Source organism: Pongo abelii, chromosome 10 (genome assembly GCF_028885655.2).
Source record: "Pongo abelii isolate AG06213 chromosome 10, NHGRI_mPonAbe1-v2.0_pri, whole genome shotgun sequence".
Taxonomy (NCBI): Eukaryota; Metazoa; Chordata; class Mammalia; order Primates; family Hominidae; genus Pongo; species Pongo abelii.
This window is the reverse complement of record NC_071995.2, coordinates 87,176,520-87,195,173: the sequence shown is the minus strand read 5'-3', so window position 1 is coordinate 87,195,173 and position 18,654 is coordinate 87,176,520. Positions and strand designations below refer to the sequence as shown.

Sequence of the window (18,654 nt, the reverse complement as noted above, 5' to 3'; positions counted from 1 at the left end):
CATGCAGTAGAAAAGAAAAACCCATTTCTAGGGTGAAATTGAAAGCTGCAGAAATTTGCATAAGTAAAGAAGAGCTGAATGTTAATTGCCAAGATAATGGAGAAAATGTCTCCAGAGCATTTCAGATACATTCACAGCAGTCCCTCCCATCACAGGCCCAGAGGCCTAGGAGGGAAAAATGGTTTTGTGGGTCCCCACTGCTCTGTGCAGCCTTGAGGCATGGCACCCTGCATCCAGCTCCTCCAGCTCCAACCATGGCTAAAAGGGGCCAAGGTACAGCTTAGGCTACTGCTTCAGAGGTTGCAGGCCTCAAGCCTTGGAAGCCTCCACATGGTGTTAGGCTTGCAGGTGTGCAGAAGACAAGAGTTAAGCTTCAGGAATCTCTGCCTAGATTTCAGAGGATATATGGAAATGCCAGGATGTTCAGGCAGAAGTCTGCTGCAGAGGCACAGTCCTCATGGAGACCCTCTAATAGAGCAGTGTGGAGGAGAAGTGTGGGATTGGAACCCCCACACAGGGTCCCCACTGCAACACTGGCTAGTGGAGCTGTGAGTAGAGGGCCATCATCCTCCAGCCTCCAGAATGGTAGATCCACTGACAGCTTGCACTGTGCACCTGGAAAAGCCACTGTCAGTTGACAACAGCCTGTGAAAGCAGCTGAAGGAACTGCACCCTGCAAAGTTACAGGGGTAGAAATGCCCAAGACCATGGGATGGGCCATGGGATGTTCTAACATGACCTGGTTGTGAGACATGGAAACAAAGGAGATTATTTCAGAGCTTTAAGATTTAATGACTTTTCTGCTGGGTTTTGGACTTGCATGCGGCCTGTAGTCCCTTTTGTTTGGCCAATTTCTTCCTTTTGGAAAGGTAGCATTTACCCAATGCCTGTAACCCCATTGTATCTTGGAAGTTACTAACTTGTTTTTGATCTTACAGGCCCATAGGAAGAAATGACTTGCCTTGTCTCAGTTGGGACTTTGGGCTTGGACATTTGGGTTAATGCTGGAATGAATTAAGACTTCATGGGACTATTGGGAAGTCGTGATTGGTTTTAAAATAGAAAAAGTACATGAGATTTGGGAGGGGCCATGTTGAATTGTAATCCCCAGTGTCAGGGGAGCAACCTGGTGGGAGGTGATTGGATCATGGGAGTAGTTTTGAATGGTTTAGCACCATCTCCCTAGTCCTGTTTCATGAGTGAGTTCTCATGATGTCTGGTTGTTCAAAAGTGTGTGTCACTTCTTCTTACACTCTCTTTCTCTCCTTCTCCATCATTGAAAGATGGGCTTCCTTCCCCTTCATCTTCTACCATAATTGTAAGTTTCCTGAGGCCTCCCCAGCAATGTTACCTGTACAGCCTATGGAACTGTGAGTCAATTAAACCTCTTTTCTTCATAAATTACCAAGTCTCAGGTATGTCTTCATAGAAGTGTGAGAACAGACTAATACAGATGATCATGACAGTTGCAAACAAACAGTTTTGTTTATTCCTTTCCAATCTGTATACACTTTCTTTTCTTTCCTTGTTGCATTAGCTAGCACTTCCAGTAAAATATTGAAAAGTAGTAGTGAAAGGGGACATTCTTTCCTTCCTTTTGATGTTAGTGGAAAACTTCGTTTCTCACTGTCAAATGTAATGTTAGCTGTAGAGCTTTTGTAAATATTATTTATCAGGTTAAGGAATTTTCTCTTTAGACCAAATTTACTGAAAGTTATTAACATGAATGAGTGTTGAGTTTTGTCAAATACTTTCTTTGCATTTATTGATGTAATCATGTGACTTTTCTTCTTTAGCTTGTTATTGTGAATCAATTATATTGATTGATTTTCAGAAGTTGAATCAGCCTTATATACCTGTGATAAATCACCTGGGTGGTGGCATACAATTTGTTTTATACATTGCTGGGTTCGATTTGCTATTTTGTTGAGAATTTTTATATCTATGTTAATTAGAGATATTGATTTATAGTTTTCTTTTCTTGTAATGTCTTTTTCTGGTTTTGGTATGAGGATAATACTGGGCCTCATAGAATGAATTAGAAAGTATTCATTCTTTTTCTATCATCTAAAAAAATTGCAGATAATTAGTATGATTTCTATCTTAAATGTTTGGTCAAATTCATAGTGAAAATATCTGCACCTTATCCTTTCTGTTTTGGAATGTTATCGACTATTGATTGAATTTTTAAAATAAATATAAGCCTATTCAGATGGTCTGCTTTTCTTGTGTGAGTTTTGGCAGATTTTGTCTTTCAGGGGACGGGTTCATTTCACCTAGGCTAGTATGTGAGACTAGAATTGTTTGTAGTATTTCTTTTTAATTGTTTTTTTAAACTTTCTAAAGAGAGAGTGTCTTGCTCTGTTGCTTAGGCTGAAGTGCTGTGGCATGATTGTATCTCATTGCAACCTCAAACTCTTGGGCTTAAGGAATCTCCCCACGTCAGTCACCTGAGTAGCTAGGACTTCAAGTGTGCACCACCATACCCAGATATTTTGTTAAATTATTTTTGTAGAGATAAGTTCTCTCTATTTTGCCTAGGTTAGTTTCAAATCCTGGCCTTAATTTATCCTCCTGCCTTGACCTCCCAAAGGGCTAGGATTGCAGGCGTAAGCCATCAAGCCCTGCCCATAGTATTCTTTTGTTATCATTTTAACGTCCATGGGAGCTGTAGTAATTTCTCTTCCTTCCTTTCTGATATGAGTAATTTGTGTTCTCTCTCTTATGCTTTTTTTCCCACTTACCCTGTACAGAAGCTTATGAATTTTATTGAACTTTCAAAAAACCAGCTTTTGGTTTCATTAATTTTCTCTATTGATTTTTTGTTTTCAGTTTCATTGATTTGTGTCTTAGTTTTTATTTGTTTTTTCTACTTGCTTTGTATTTTATTTGCTTTTTCTTTTCCAGTGTTCTAAACTGGTTGACCTATAATTGATTTCATACATTTCTTTTTTCTATTATATACACTTAGTGCTATAAAATTCCCTCTAATCACTGCATTTGCTGCATTCTACAAGTTTTAATAAGCTATGTTTTAAGTTTCACTTAGTTTAATTTCTCATGAGTTATTTTTCTTGGACCCATGAGTTATTTAGAAGTATATTGTTTAATCTCCACATAGTTTGGTATTTTCCAGCTATATACTTTTCTATTATTCCTTTCTAGTTTAATTCCATTGTTGCCTGACAGCAGACATTGTATGTCTTGTGTTTTTAGACATTTGTCGAGGTGTATTTTATTGTCAAGAACATGGTCTATTTTGGTGAGTGTTCCATGTGAGCTGGAGAAGAACGTGTATTCTGTTGATGTTGCATAAAGTAGTCTATCGATGTCCATTATGTCCAATTGATTGGTGGTGTTATGGAGTTCAACTATGTCCTTATTGATTTTCTGCCTGCTGAATCTGTTCATTTCTCACAGAGGGCATTGAAGTCTTCAACTATAATAGTATATTCATCTATTTCTCATTGTAGTTCTATCAGTTTTTGCCTCATATATTTTGATTCTCTACTAATAGTTACATTCAAATTAAGAATTATGTCTTCTTGAAGAATTAATCCTTCTGTCATTATGTAATGCCTTTCTGATAATTTTTTAACTCTGTGCCTGTGCTTATCCATGTAATGCACTTCTTTATCCCTGATAATGTTCCTTGTTCTGAAGCCTGCTCTTCCTGAAATTAATATATCAATTTCCACTTTCATTTGGTTAGTGTTAGAATGGTATAATTTTCTTCATCCATTTACTTTTAATCCATATCTCTTTATATTTAAAGTAGGCTTCTTGTAGACAACATATAGTTGAGTTTTAATTTTTTATCCACTATGACAATCTTTGTCTTTTAATTGGTCCATTTAGACTATTAACATTCAAAGTGATTACTGATACAGTTTTATTAGAATCTACCGTATTTGTTACTGTTTTTTATTTTCTATGCTTGTTATTTGATTCTGTTTTTATCTTCCACTTATTTTTGCCTTTTGTGGTTTTAACTGAGCATTTGATGTAATTTTATTTTCTCTCCTTTCTTAACATATCACTTATACCATTTTAAAAAACAAAACATTTTTAGAGATCATGTCAGAATTTATGATATACCTTTACCATGACTCCAAGTGCACTTTCAAATAATGCTATACTACTTCACAGGTAGTACAAATACCTTATAATGACAAAATAGTTCTAAGCCCTCCCTCCTGTCACTTGTTATCATTCCTGTCATTTATTTCACTTATATATAAGCATATATAAGTGTGTGTGTATATATATACTTTATATATATTTCATATATATATCCTTACATATGTGTGTGTAACACACACACAGAGACACATACATACATATAATTGAATACAATTATGCTACTGTTATTTTTAACAAACTGCTATGTGTTAGATCAATTAGGTATGAGAAAAATAAGAGTTTTTTTTTTATTTTACCTTCACTTATTCCTTCTCCAATGTTCTTCTTTAGGTAGATCCTAGTTTGTGACCTATATCACTTTTCTTCTTGCTGAAGAGCTTTTTAAAACATTTCTTGCAAGGCGCAACAAATTCCAATTTTTTTTGTCTGAGGAAGTCTTCATTTCTCACTCATTTTTAGAGGACACTTTTACAGGGTGTAAGATTATAAGTTGGTGGGGTTTTTATCTCTCAACCCTTTAATATTTCACTGTTCTCTCTTCTTGCTTTTCTTGTTTCTTTTGTTTGTTTGTTTGCTCGTTTGTTTGTTTTTTGAGACAGAGTTTTGCTTTTGTCACCCAGGCTGGAGTGCAACGGTGTGATCTCAGCTCATTGCAACCTCTACCTCCTGGGTTCAAATGATTCTCCTGTCTCAGCCTCCTGAGTAGCTGGGATTACAGGTGCACACAATCATGCCCAACTAATTTTTTTTTTTGTATTTTTTAGCAGAGATGGGTTTTTGCCATGTTGGCCAGGCTAGTCTTGGACTCCTGATATCAGGTGATCTACCCACCTCGGTCTCCCAAAGTGCTGGGATTACAGGTGTGAGCCACTGCACCTGGCCTGCTTTACTTGTTTCTAAGGAGAAGTCAGATGCAAATGAGATTCTTATTTTTCTCCTCTATAGGTAAGGTGAGTTTTTTCACCTCTGCCTTCTCTTTTTTGTTGTTGTTCCACCCCTTCCCAACTCCCTGACTTCTTCCAAAATTTTATCTTTGATTTTCTGTAGTTTGAAGATGATATGGCTAGGTATAGAGATTTTTTTCACATTCATCCTGCTCAGTGTTCTCTGTACTTCCTGGATTTGTGGTTTAGTGTCAGACATTAATTTGGGGGAAATCCTCAATCTTTATTGTTTCAAATATTTCCTCTGTTTTTCTTTCTCTTTATTTTCCTCCTGATATCCCCATTATGTGTATTTATGCTTTGGGAATTGTTCTACAGTTTTTGGATATTATGTCCTTTTTTCTTTTCCAGTCTTTGTTCTCTTTGCTTTTCAGTTAGATGTCTGTTGACATGTTCTCAAACTCAGAGACTCTTTCCTCAGCTTTGTCCAGTCTACTAAAGCCATTGAAGGAATTCTTCATTTCTGTTGTTGTTGTTTTTATTTTTTGGTTTTTTGATCTCTAGCGTTTTGGGGGTTCTTTCTTAGAAAGTCCCTATTTTTCTGCTTATATTGCCCATCTATTCTTGCATGCCATCTGCTTCATTCACTACAGCCCTTAACATATTAATGAAAGTGGTTTTAAATTCTCAGTCTGATAATTGCAACATTCCTGCCATATCTTAAGTCTGGTTTTGATTCTTAGTCTGTCTCTGCAAACCGTGTTTTTTGCCTTTTAGTATGCCTTGTAATTTTTTCTTGATAGCTGAACATGACACCTTGAGTAAAAGAAACTGCTATAAATAGCACTTTATTAATGTGGTGGTAAGGTGTGGGGGAAAAGAAGTGTTTTATAATCTTATGAATAGGTCTCAGTCTTTTAGTAAGCCTGTGTCTCTGGGCTGTGAACTTCACACATGCTTCTCAGTCACATCCCCTCAACTTAGATGGGATAGGATAACTAGAGTGAGCTGAAGTTGGGTGTTTTCCTTCTTCCACATGGAAGACCAGATAGGGTTGGGACACCTCTTCCCCCAGGTCAGTTAGTTTCTGATAAAACTCTAGCAATTTTAATTTTCAGCAACTAGTTAAATGTTTTCTCCTGAGGGCAGAACTTATTAAGAACAGAATGTACTGGTGTATTTCCAAAAAGTTCCTTCCCTTTCCTCTGTCAGAAGCACAAATGAATTTTTCTCCTGTAATCACTGTGAGAACTTGATAAAGATCCAGGAAGTAAAACCCATAAAAGCATGAGGTCTTTCCTAAGACTGAGTCTTCCAGAAGCCTTTAGCTCTGAGACCCTTCCACATGGAACTTCTGGCAATTCATCAATTATAATTTAGGTTTTCTTCATTAGTTTCTGCTCAGGTAAGTTGTGATTCTCTGTATTTGTTGGGGCAACAGTTTGACCTGTGACCTTACTTCTCTACGAATCTAAGAAAGGATATTGATTTTTCAGTTCTTTTCAGCCTCTTATTTGTTGTTAGGATGGAGTGGAAACTTCTAAGCTTTTTACATGCCAAACTATAAACCAGGAGTCCTTATTTTTCTTTTAATCCAGGGGGTTAGTCCAGAATTTCAGTGTATACTAATTGTACTGAATAGAGGGAGTTTCACTACCTGACATTTTTTGTTCAGTGAATCCTCAAATTCCAATTAATTAATATATTTCCAAATTTTCTTTTAGGAGAAAGAACATTTTAAAATTAAACCAAGTACTATTAGAAATTTATTTGTGAAAGCTTAAGTTCACTACATATTTTGAATTAGTCCTATATCTTACACTTTTTACATTTACTATTTTAATTACAATTCTTAAGTACCAAGAAGAAATTTCAGAAATCATCACTGACCTCTTCCTTGTTTTATAAATAAAGAAACTAAATCTCAGAGAGTCTACCCATTTTTCCTTTGGTCACTTAATGACAAAGCTTCAGCTAAATCCAAGACATACATTATTCTTTTGTTGCTCCACTTCTTCCACTGCATTTATTCAAAAACAAATAAATGTTAATGTGATGATTGGGAAACTCAAGAACATATTAATTAATTAAAATGGGTTTTGAATGCCCACTATATATATCTGCCATGCTAGGTTTTGGTGATGTAAAATGAATGAATCACAGTCCTGGTCCTCAAAGATAGCCATACTGAAGGAGATGGACATGAACATAAAGAGCCTCCATGCTGAATGAGAATCCCATCACAGCCCATGATGACCTGTATAATGTGCTTCTGGGAGAAAAGAAGTCTCAAAACCTAAGGGAGATACCCAGAGTAATTTCTCTAAGGAGGTAACGTTTGAGTCGTGTCTTGAAAAATGAATAGCTTTTCACCAGGGTGTTCTAGACAATAGAAATTATAATAGAGATCAATAATCAAATCCTCATTAAAAAGCTACTATGAGCTAGGCCATATGCTAGGTACAGGAGTACAAGAGTGAGCAAAGATAAAGTCTCTGTTCTTTTGCAACTTTGTTCATTTTATTTGAAGGGTGAACTACAGGTAAGTTGTCTTTGAAAAGTGCAATGAAATGTTTGGTAAGGAGATTTGACTTGGGGTTGGAGAAAAGAGGAAAGCAGGGATACTTCCTGGAGGATAGTAGGAGAGTTAATACCTTAGGTGGCATATTGAGAGGGAAGAACATAAAGAGGCAAAGGCCATGTCATGGCTAATGGCTCTGAGCTGTAATCTGCTGCGTATAAAGATGAACTTGGCTTGGACATAATCAATGCAGATGGAAGTTACTTAAACTGGCACTAGAGAGACAAGTGGGGCCAGTTCAGGGAAGACTTTGTGGGCAACCTCAATGAAGACATTGAAGGATTGAAAAAGAGAGAGAAGTGGAACCATGAAATTTGTAGTCTGAAAAACCACTCTGACTCTATGGGAAAAGCTACAGGGATGAGAAAGACACAAAATACCCAGCAAATGAAAATAATTTATAAGGCTAGAGCATAGAGTCTGCGGTGGGGAGTCACAGGAAACGTAGGCTAGAGTCAGATGCTGAAGGAAGCCCCATCTGTTTTGGAGTCAGACTTGTATAGTTTATCTACCAGGGAATGAGGTCACTTTGACACATTATATGTTCAGAACATAAGAATTATGCTAAAAAGATTTCTTTGATTTCATAATATTGTAATTATGAATGTAGATAATGGATTGAAAGATTTTACAAATATTTCATAAAAAGTTGGAAAGAAAAAAGATCTATGCCTTTCAATTAACCAGAACTGCCTGTTTTCCAGTTGTTTGAGATTGATTGAAGACCTCAATTTTAAGAGAAAACAAACTCAGAGAGGGCAGAGAAAGGCAACTGAGACCTCTCCGTACAATGCCTTGGTGGGATGGACTTTCTGGTAAACCTTGTGTTAACTCCTCAAGGAAATGCCTGGGCATATACCAGAATAGTGCCTGACAGTGTGATGCAACCTAATGCTGCCTCTACTTGCTGGAATTTTACTTTGTGCCTCTGGGTGGTAATTAGGGATTCTTTGATCTGAGTCAATAAAATACTATTCAATTTCCCCTGCAGACATCAGAGATGCATTTATTATAGTAAAAATATTTTCCCATGCCACCATTTGAATTTAAAGCATACATGTCTGCTCATTTAATTTCTAGCTACTTACACAAGCTTTTTAACATATAGACTAAGTGCAAATTAAAAACACAAGGACATTACTCATGTTTCTGGAGGTAAAGATGGATGGATGTTCAGTAAATTACACCTTCTCCTATGGAAGCTGCTGTTGATGAAGCTTATGAAGTTTAAGTTCTTGATTTATCTACACTGGCTGACTCCCATGACCGTCTATATTCTGAAGCTTAGATTAAACAGATGATGCAAGAAACACCTACATTCAGAATTTGAGAAGTCCCTTTGAAAATTCAATGGAATCCTTTGTAATAAATTTCTAAATCACACGTGTCAGACATATTGTGGTCCAAATCCTGCCATTCCATTCATTATAAACGTTCGCCTTAAAGCAGAATTTCTCTGTAAAGCTGGTAGCAATCCTTTTTCACACTTCCTGTATTATTACAGAGAGGTGCCATTCTGTGTAACAACTTATGAGGCTGCTAGTGGTAACTTCACTTGTAGCAGAAGTAGACTTGGGAGACAGACAAAAGATCTTGCATTTGTCTGTTGATTAAGTGATAAGCACCATCAATACGTTCACAAAGAATAGGGGAGGAAATAACACCCTGACTCAATGCTGTTGCCACCTTGGGTATGTGAATCCATTGGTATCCTTGTTAATTTGATGAAATATAAGCTCTAAATTTAGAAACTGAATATTTTCTGTTTACTTCATTACACTGTATTATATGACATTAAAGAGCAGATTAAGCAAGTATGATGTTTAATATAAAAAGTACTAATATTATATTTCCAGTTAAAAAAAGTCTTCCAAACAAGCGAAGGAATTTATATGTTGTATTAAATGTTTCCAAACACCAGAACTTCTTGATATTGTTGTGATTCTTAGTAGTATGAAAAAGGATACAATTGACATAGTTCATAGTAAACGTTAAAGTAATATTCTGAAAATGCATTAGTAATAGGATTTGAATTCACTCATCAACATAAAAAGTATTAAAATATTTTGTTTTGTTTTTGAGAAATAAGGACTAGCACCAAGTCAAGAGTTATATGATACAGAGAAAAATAGCAGCCCCCCTTCAAAGGGCATATAACCTTGAGGAGATTAGATATGTGCGTTAACAGTTAAATAATTGAGTGGTTGAATAAGGAGTTATAGAACATATAAAACCACAGAAAATGGATGTCATGGTGCAAATGTATGATTAAATTAAAATCTAATTAGTAGTAAAGACATTAAATGCTATGAGGTCATAGGCTACAGAGTGCATGTGTGTTGGTGTAGTCAAGAAGGCTTCATGGGGAAATGAGAAATTAAGTGGCATTAAAGTAGCAGGAGGAAATGGGCAGAGGGAGAAGCAAGGGATAGGTTTTCAGAAGGGGAGAGGGAGACGTAGAGGGAGATTACAGTAAGACTTGAGGGCAAGGAGGAGGGGGAATCCACCATTAATACCAGGCAGTGACTATATTAATCTGGATATAGTCAAACATTTATGAGGGAGAATAGTGGAAAATGGGCTGGAATGTTAGGCTGAAGAAAGCTTCGGACTCCTTCAGTCGGACCTTTATTGAAAACCTCCCCTGAATGGTAGTCTTCCACTTCCTCTCCGGGTCTCTGATGGTATATTGACTTTGGTAGAGTGTGCTGGATGTCATCAATGCCCTTGTTTGATTCATTGCCTTATATTCAGAATCAAAATGCAGAGCTTGGTACAAACTGGCTTTTACAAAGTTGCAGATGACTGCAAAATCAAAGTTTCTGGAATGTGCATCTGTTTGTCTTTTATCTCAACCGTCTGTTGGGCACTTACACTGAAACCCTGCTACTCTTCCCTCTAATCAGGTCTACAATGAAATTCTACTTCATTCTGAATGCCTGTCTTCCCTATATTTGTTGGAGGCACTTCAAGGCAGTTCCATTATCACAGCTGCCTGAGCTGAAACTATTCTCCAATACATATAAGATGACTAAATAATTTATCATCTAAGTGAAAGGAGTGTTATCAATAATTCTTCTGGGACAACAGATATAAATTGGATGATCCTAGGGAAACAGGGCTAACAGTTACACTATTCAATTTTCTGTCATTGTGTTCTGTCAATTCCTTATTTTAATTATTTTAATTTTTCTCCTTTTTCTCTCATTGCTTCTGTATCAGTCCCCACACTGAGTTCAAATGCACCCTCTGTACTTTCTTGCTAGTCACCTGCCCCTCTCCCTTCATTCTATCCTGACACAGGCAAATGTACCTAAAACTCTATTTTGAGTATTACTCTCTTGTTCAAGAACCTACAATGAGTCTTCAATGTTTCTCCCCAAAAGAATGAAATTTTCAGCTGGGCACAGTGGCTCACACCTGTAATCCCAGCACGTTGGGAGGCCAAGGTGGGGGACTGCTGGAGCCCAAAAGTTTGAGACTAGCCTGGGCAGTATAGTGAGATCTTGTCTTTACAAAAAAATTTTTTTTAATTAGCCAGGTATGGTGGTGCGTACTTGTAGTCCCAGCTACTTGAGAGGCTGAGGCGGGAGGATTGCTCGAGCCTGGGAGGTCAAAGCTGTGGTGAGCCAGGATTGCACTACTGCACTCCAGCCTGGGCAACAGAATGAGACCCTGTCTCAAAAAAAGTAAAAAGTAAATAAATAAATAAATAAATAAATAAATAAATAAATAAACTTTTCTTTCTGGCTCTTTAGGACCAGCTTGATCTACATGTACCTACCTGTTCTTATTTTCTACTGTTCCCAACTACAGCACTGGATTTTCAGGATTTTCCATAAATACTCTTCCTTCCTTCCTTCCTTCCTTTTTATTTATTTATTTTTGCTTTTGCAAGTACTGATTATCCACATCTACATCATGCCCTTTTATTTTTTTTCCTAATCAAGTTACTGTATAATCTTTAGAGCCTTCCCTGATACTGAACTCTTCTTTGAACTTCTTAATAATCTTACATTGAATCCTTGACAAACCACTAAGCTTTTGAGTTCATGTTTTCTTTTGCTACCATGATTTCAGGTTTGTTTTCTTAAACAATTTCTCTTTAAACTAGTTGTTAATTCCTTGAGGATACAGAATGGGGTGTCATATGTCATTCACATAAGGATATTTTTGAATATATGATGAGAGATGTGTCTTTCCCATCAAAATCTCTTCTTTTTTTTTGAGACAGGGTGTGGCTCTGTTGCCCAGGCTGAAGTGCAGTGGGGTAATTTCAGTTCACTGCGACCTCCACTTCCCGGACTCAATCAATCTTCCCACCTCAGCCTACCCAGTAGCTGGGATCACAGGTGCAAAATCTTTTCTTATTCCACTCCTGCTTAATTTGCCCTTGACCACTTCTAAAAAGCAAAAGAAGACAAAAAAAAATTAAGCATCTATTTTCATTTCACAAGTATCTACCCTATAAAACCTAAAGTAATGGTATTCTCTCCTTACTAAGTGAAACAAATACATTCCAAGATGTGAGGTATTACTGTTCTGAGTCTTCAAAGTCTTTACTCAATTCAGCAGAATCATTCTCAGATGGCCACAGAGTTTGCTTTCTTATGCATAATGGATTCATATACAAAAATTTTCTGACCAGGATTATTCCTGGTAAAATGTAAATCTGGTGTTGTTCCCTGTGCTTTTATATGTTTCTATCTTTAAGCTTGAATGTAATGCCTTACGTAAACCTGCATGTTTAGGGTGGAGGGGATGGTGAATTTAATTCAAATGTAATGCAAATGTGATTCCCAATACAATATAGATCTTCAGAGGCCATGAATAATATTCCCCCTGAAGCCCTCTTGTTGATTAATTCAGGGAGGGGGATTAAGGATTCAAACTGGTGTACTTAATGTGATTCAAAAATGTATACAGTGCCCTGAATGAGTGTTCTGTCTCTTGATTGGTTATCTGATATACTTCATTAGCTAGTGTCCTCTTAAAAGAGGAGATGGGAGGTGAGGGGTTTATAGGTGGTATGAAATAGCAGTCCGTGGGTGTGATATTCTTTGCCTCTTCCTTTGTCCCCTTCCATGGTCCTCCTGGCCCTGTGAAGACACACGGCCAATGCTGGAAACTGAGTCTGCTGGGCTCTCCATTTGGTTCACTGGCCTGGCTGTTTACCATCAGCCTTTCTTGCCTGGTCACCTTGGTCCTTGATTCAGTGTCTGTGATCCATGGAACTTGTGATACATGGTCATACATGGTGGGTCAGAAGTCTTAAACCTCAGGAAAGTGGGGGCCACCATCCCATGTCACTGTGAGGCCATCAAAAGCTGGCTCTGTTCTAGTATACCTACTTAGGTTACAGGGTAAGGCACACCACCTTGCTGTTTCCCTCAAATTCTAGGACCTGCCTTTTTTTTAATTTCTATTCAAGAAAGAAAGGAAGCCTTTATTTTCTACTTCTGACTTCCATTTTCTTTTCCCTATTAACCTCTGAACAGGAGAAAAATAAAGTAAGCTTTTTGTCCTCTATCTATACTCCTTCTTCCTGGTTTTAGCAGTGGACTAGGCACTCTAGGAGCTGGAGTCTCCAGGTCTGGGGCCTAGAAGTGTTTAAAGAGAACGTAACCTCCCTGCACATAAAGACAGCCTTTCATTACAATTGTCTTACAAGGAGACCGAGTCCCAGCATTCTACTGCCCTAAACCAGATTTAACAAAGCAAATTAATACCATCAATTTAATTATATTTCAAAAATAAATATCTTGATGATACACAAAGTCAATGGAATACCTCTTCTTTTTCACTGATGGAAAAAATTTCTCACACAATATACTCCTGAGTGAAGGCATTGGGTTTCATAATTAGATCCTAATAGTATGTAATTATAAAATTATTTCTTACAATTGTACAGTCATATATTATATGTATGGCTATAAAAATGCAAAGCTTAAGCATCAATGATCATTGCAGATCCCCACATATCTTAAAAGAAGTTAAAAATGCCAGCTTCCTACATAGCATCATTCTGAGCAATAATTATTACTACTGCTAATTACTTATCATTGTACCCTAAAATTATTTACTCACAACCATGACATTAATAGTATACTGCTTGGAATTTCACCAGATAAAGACAGCCTGCTAATTCTTTCATATTCTTTCTTTTCTTTTTAATACAATATTCTTTCAGTATTTGTTAGAAAGCTGCTTTGAACCAAGCCTTTCCTGGGTAAAGCAACAGAAATAATAAATATGGGTCCTCAATCAGAGGAGCTCACATACTTTTGTATACCAAATATTTTCTATACTATCTTCCTCCTTACTTTCATTTAATTTAATAATATAACAGTTTCCCAAATCTATGGCAGATATTTATCTGAATGATGATTAGAAATGAATAGCAGAGTCTAAGTCTAGTAGTTTTCTTTTGGATAACTATTTTATCCAAAAGATTATCCAAAAGATTAATGATTCTGCTTTTCATTTATATACTTAGTTGTTCATTCTAATTTTTACATATTCATTTGTTCATTCATTCATTCCATAAACATTTATTAAGCAATGACTGAGTCCACTGCTGTAGTTGGCCTCTAGACATAAACCATCTATCTTGGCCTTCAAAGTGATCTGTCTACTGAGTTATACATATAATAATGGTATAATAGAGTAATACAAATATGAAATAAGGGAAGGGGATTGAGTCTGCCCAGGGTCAGATAGGAATGCTTCTCAGAAGAGTAAATAACTTGTACTGAATGTGGAAGGAATAGAAGCATGTGAAATAGTTAAGTTGGAAATGGCAGTCTTGTCCAAGTGAACTGTACAGATAAAGGAGTGGAGGCTTGAGCAAGCAAAGTTTCCTAAAACCTGAAATACAGAGTATGCCAAAGAGCCTATTCCAGTTTTGTTGGGCATAAAAATGTGCCCAGCTACAAGATGGCATTTCCTGTCCTGCCTTACAGATAAGGGTGAACAGTGGCAATGTGCCCCAGGCTTGGTTAATAAATTATAATTGGTAGTTGTATAGTGAGGCCTCCTGGCAAACTCCTTGAAAAAGGAGGAGGCTCACCTGGACTGAACCTTTTGCCCTTTGCACTTTGGCCATCTGTTCTTCCTGCCTCTGATATAAACACCATACCCAGAGGAAGAGCAATGCCCTGTGACCATATAGCAACAAGCACACTCTCAGAAGGGCTGAGCAGAAAGACGCAAGGAGCCTGCAGCCCTGAGATAACATGGATTTGCTCTGTCTGCCAACCCTACACTGTCCATCTGAGACTTTTCATGACTGGAGGGAAAGGTTCCTTAGTTAAGCCACTTGTTTTCTGATTTGTGTTACTTGGGAAAACTGATGGAGTGAACATGAACAGGCTGGAAGAAGCAGACATTTCTGAATAACACCCTCATAGGTTCTGATTCTGATTCCAGTCATCTAAATGGCACCTAGGAATTCCAACTTTACTTTCTGATGTATGTGGTCCTAAGATAATCTTCATTTAAACAAACAAACCAAATTTAACGAATGTCAAAAATAAAAAACTCTCTCAAATTTGTGGATGTGGAGCAATTGATGTGTTTGCTATAGTAGGCAGGATAAGTATTCTTTCTCTTTCACTTTCTCTTCCTCTCTGCCTTCGTACAACACATGGGGAGAGAAGACGGCTATTCACAGTTAACAAAATCCAAATCTATGACATCTATGTTATGGTATAAGGCTGATGGAGAAAACATTGTATGTTTAATTTAGCAACACTTAAGTAGCGCTTACTATATGACAGGGACTGTTCCAAGAACTTAACAAGCATCCATCCATTTAAATATCATAAAAACTCTACAAGGTAGGAACTACCATTATCCCAAATTGTAGATGTGGAAACTGAGGCACGGAGATGTTAAATAACTAGGTCATATGGCTATTTAGACACTATACTATATCTTGAATTTTTAACCATCATAGATTTATCATTTGTGTTTCAACTACTCATCAGTGACCATAAAAAATCAATAATAGTCAATTATAATGAGAACAAAGATATTGCTGCCATATGTTCTGAGATATAAACATCTGTAGAAATAAAAATATTATAATGAGGGCGTCTAGCACGAATGAATCTTGTGGGTTGTGATGTTGGTTTTGATAAAGCAAGTAACTTAGCTAGCCTAGCTAATCTCCAAACATCTGTTTCTTAGTTTAATTTCTGGGTTTTATGAATTTGGGAATTCTCAAAGGTCTAGAGTTGTAACCAATGTAAATATTATGGATCTACAGTAGCATTTTCTCAAATATATTATTTTTTCCTTAAACAGTTGTTCCACAAGATGTTAAATTTAAAAAGGGCTTCCTGTTTAAATAAATTTGAAAAATATTAGGCTATACAAAGTCTTTACTGCCAGATTTATGGGAATCTTTGCTGCCAGATTTATTGAAATCTTAATAAGAAACATCCAATTGTAAATCTCCAAGAGTAAAATATATGTAGCATTTTCCGAAAAATTGACCATGCAATCCTTTTTTTCTCAGAGTATTTAATGACAGCATTGTTCCATAGAATACTGTGTATTCCAAATTTAAAATTGTATTTTGTACAACTTTAATTAATATTTTAAGCAGAACTATGCATAAAAGGTATTTTGCAAGCTGCAGGTATCTTTGGTATGTGTAGTCATGTAGATCAGAGAGAGGAGCAATAAAAAACTGCTAAATGTAATTTTCTCTCCTTACCAGCAAAAAAGCACTATTTTATGAATAATTTGTAAATATTTACTATACTTTCTAAATTCTTTACAATTTATTTTAGCATTTTGTTCTAAAATTTTTCTGTTCCTGGCTTTGAAGAGTTCTGCTGTTTCCCCTTTAAGTTCTGCAAGATCTAGTGTTTTGGGTCTATTTGTGTTTCTTTTTCTTTCTCTAATCATAAAACTGTAACTATAAAGCATAAATATGGAAGATTCACCTTGTTCATCCAGCCAGTAGACATCTTTCATCATCTGAAATAAGTGGGAGAAACAATCTTAATGTATGCAGTATAAAAATCAAATTATATTTTTTAATGAGCTAAATAAGCAGATAAATGTTTGTTATGGATAAACAGCTTGATACATAGTAAATAAATATGCCTGAACTTCTCTGCTAAGGAGAATGCTCTCATTAATGTTGATGTTGCACTATTTTTGTTTCATCAAACATGAAACAAAATGTTAATAACTTATTTGATTATGTTAAACTCAAAGCTCTGAAAAGATTGCTTTGCATTTAATAAGAGGTGCAATAAAGCATTCATTTAGATATTTTTCAATTTTTTTAAATCTTAAAGATAATAAAGGACTGCCTAAGTCAACCAATTCAGTCTGGGTCCTGTGTAGACTTGTTTAATATCAGAACACTGACTTCTTGCATAGCTTGATTTAAAATATTTCTCATTTGAACTGTTTTTCTTCTCTATGGAGAATGTGTGTTTCTTAGAGAAGGAATATTTTGAAGCATTATTCTCATATTGCTTACTCTTCCCTGTGTTTGAATGTGTATTTGTGTCTCTCTCTTTTTTTACATTTTCATTCTTGGAAGTCAGATCTTTTTTACTGTGTGATATTTGTGTTCATTATTTTAGTTTTTAAGAAAGAAAATGGCTACATATTAATATTAATTACTACTGTTATTTATTTATTCCCAAATATACTACATAAAGAGGATATGAAGATAAGTTAAAGGCATGCTAAGTTGTTTTAAGAAATGTCCCATCATTTTTGGTAGATAAGTGGTAAAAAGAAAATGATAAAATTCTATCAATGCAATCATAAGATCTATAATAAAGCAGAATTTTCACTTCCCCATTACCCTCCAACAAAAATTCCCAGTCTTCTGTTTTTTGTGCTGGAATAAAAATTAAGTGAATTCTGGATACTGGCATATTCTCCAAGTTTTTTTTTATATCCTTCTGCCTCATATCTTTGTGTAGTTATCACCAAGCTGTGTTTTCTCTTTCACCTGAAAGAAGTGAATAAAGAATTAGATTTATATTCACCAAACTGTAAGCAAGACTTTCCTTGTGACATATTATATTTATTATAATTAATTATTTTTTTATAATGAGTAAATATTCTATGCTCAGAAACAAATAATTTTTAAAAGTAGTAAATTAAGGGGCACTTGATATAAAAGTCAATTAATGTAACAGCTTTTAAAAATCCAAATATGCATAATAATGAAGATGCCTGCTTACAGAAATGGAAAGATGATAAAACGCAAGACATAAAGCAGTTTTATAATATAATATCACTTACTTACATGTTCAGTAAAACAGGAGCAACTCAATGTTGTATCAATATTACAAATGCCAATAACAGCTATTTCTGGGTAGTAGAATTATGATTCAAGCATTTGTCTTTGTTTTACCTTATTGGGCACTTTTTTGTTTTTCTGTATTTCTAATTTTTTTTCTTACAGTAGATATACAATGAATGCATGACTTTAAAAAACTAACATGAATTGTAATAAACCTCATAAGAAGAAAAGAGGCAGGAGATTGTGGAGGAAGGGAAGGCATGCAGGTGGAGAATAAGGGGAGAGGCAAGCATTGGTGATAGGAGTCTGGGTAAGAGAATGTTGACATGGGAACCAATGCGTTCCCTGTCGTTTGGAAACAGTAGAACTGTGTTGAAATTCAAGCTCCATATCATAAATACGGACAAGTTCCTCGACATCTCCAAGGCTATCTAACTGTAAAATTGAGATATCTCCAAGGCACATTATAGAAACTGGATGAGATGGTTATGAAAAACAAGTAGCACCATGTTTCTCACAGAGGTAATGGCAAACAAATGATAAGTAGGCTGATATAACCTTTTATGATGTGATAAATCCTTCACTTTTCATCAACACCAGTGCCTTCCTATACTCAGTCTGAAGTAACTGCCACCACTATTAGCCCAGGGAAAGAAGCCCTAAAGAATCTAGAGCCAGTGGTAGAGAATGCATCCATTCTCCCCGAGGTGCCATCCAAATCCAGAATTCTAGATTAGTGTCTGCAAATAATCCCCATTTTCAAT

The 18,654-nt window shown here is 36.0% G+C and overlaps 2 long non-coding RNA genes across 7 annotated transcripts in view; one reads left to right on the top strand and one right to left on the bottom strand.

Annotated features, from left to right (window-relative positions):
* LOC129049180 (uncharacterized) overlaps nucleotides 1-18,654 on the bottom strand; it is a 35,613-nt gene that overhangs the window by 12,696 nt on the left and 4,263 nt on the right. For 2 of the 4 annotated variants that reach the window (XR_008512021.2, XR_008512024.2), the window contains exons 3-5: nucleotides 17,444-17,593; nucleotides 16,563-16,596; nucleotides 11,120-12,011 (exon numbers count right to left, since the gene is read on the bottom strand). This is a non-coding gene — a long non-coding RNA (uncharacterized LOC129049180). Of the gene's footprint in view, nucleotides 1-11,119; nucleotides 12,012-16,562; nucleotides 17,594-17,893; nucleotides 18,203-18,654 lie in introns of those variants that run through there. The other 2 variants (XR_008512022.2, XR_008512023.1) reach the window with 2 other exon arrangements.
* The window catches only part of LOC129049181 (uncharacterized), a 142,132-nt gene continuing 141,739 nt past the window's right edge, over nucleotides 18,262-18,654 (top strand). For 2 of the 3 annotated variants that reach the window (XR_008512025.1, XR_010135808.1), the window contains exon 1: nucleotides 18,293-18,412. This is a non-coding gene — a long non-coding RNA (uncharacterized LOC129049181). Of the gene's footprint in view, nucleotides 18,413-18,654 lie in introns of all 3 variants that reach the window. The other variant, XR_008512026.1, reaches the window with a different exon arrangement.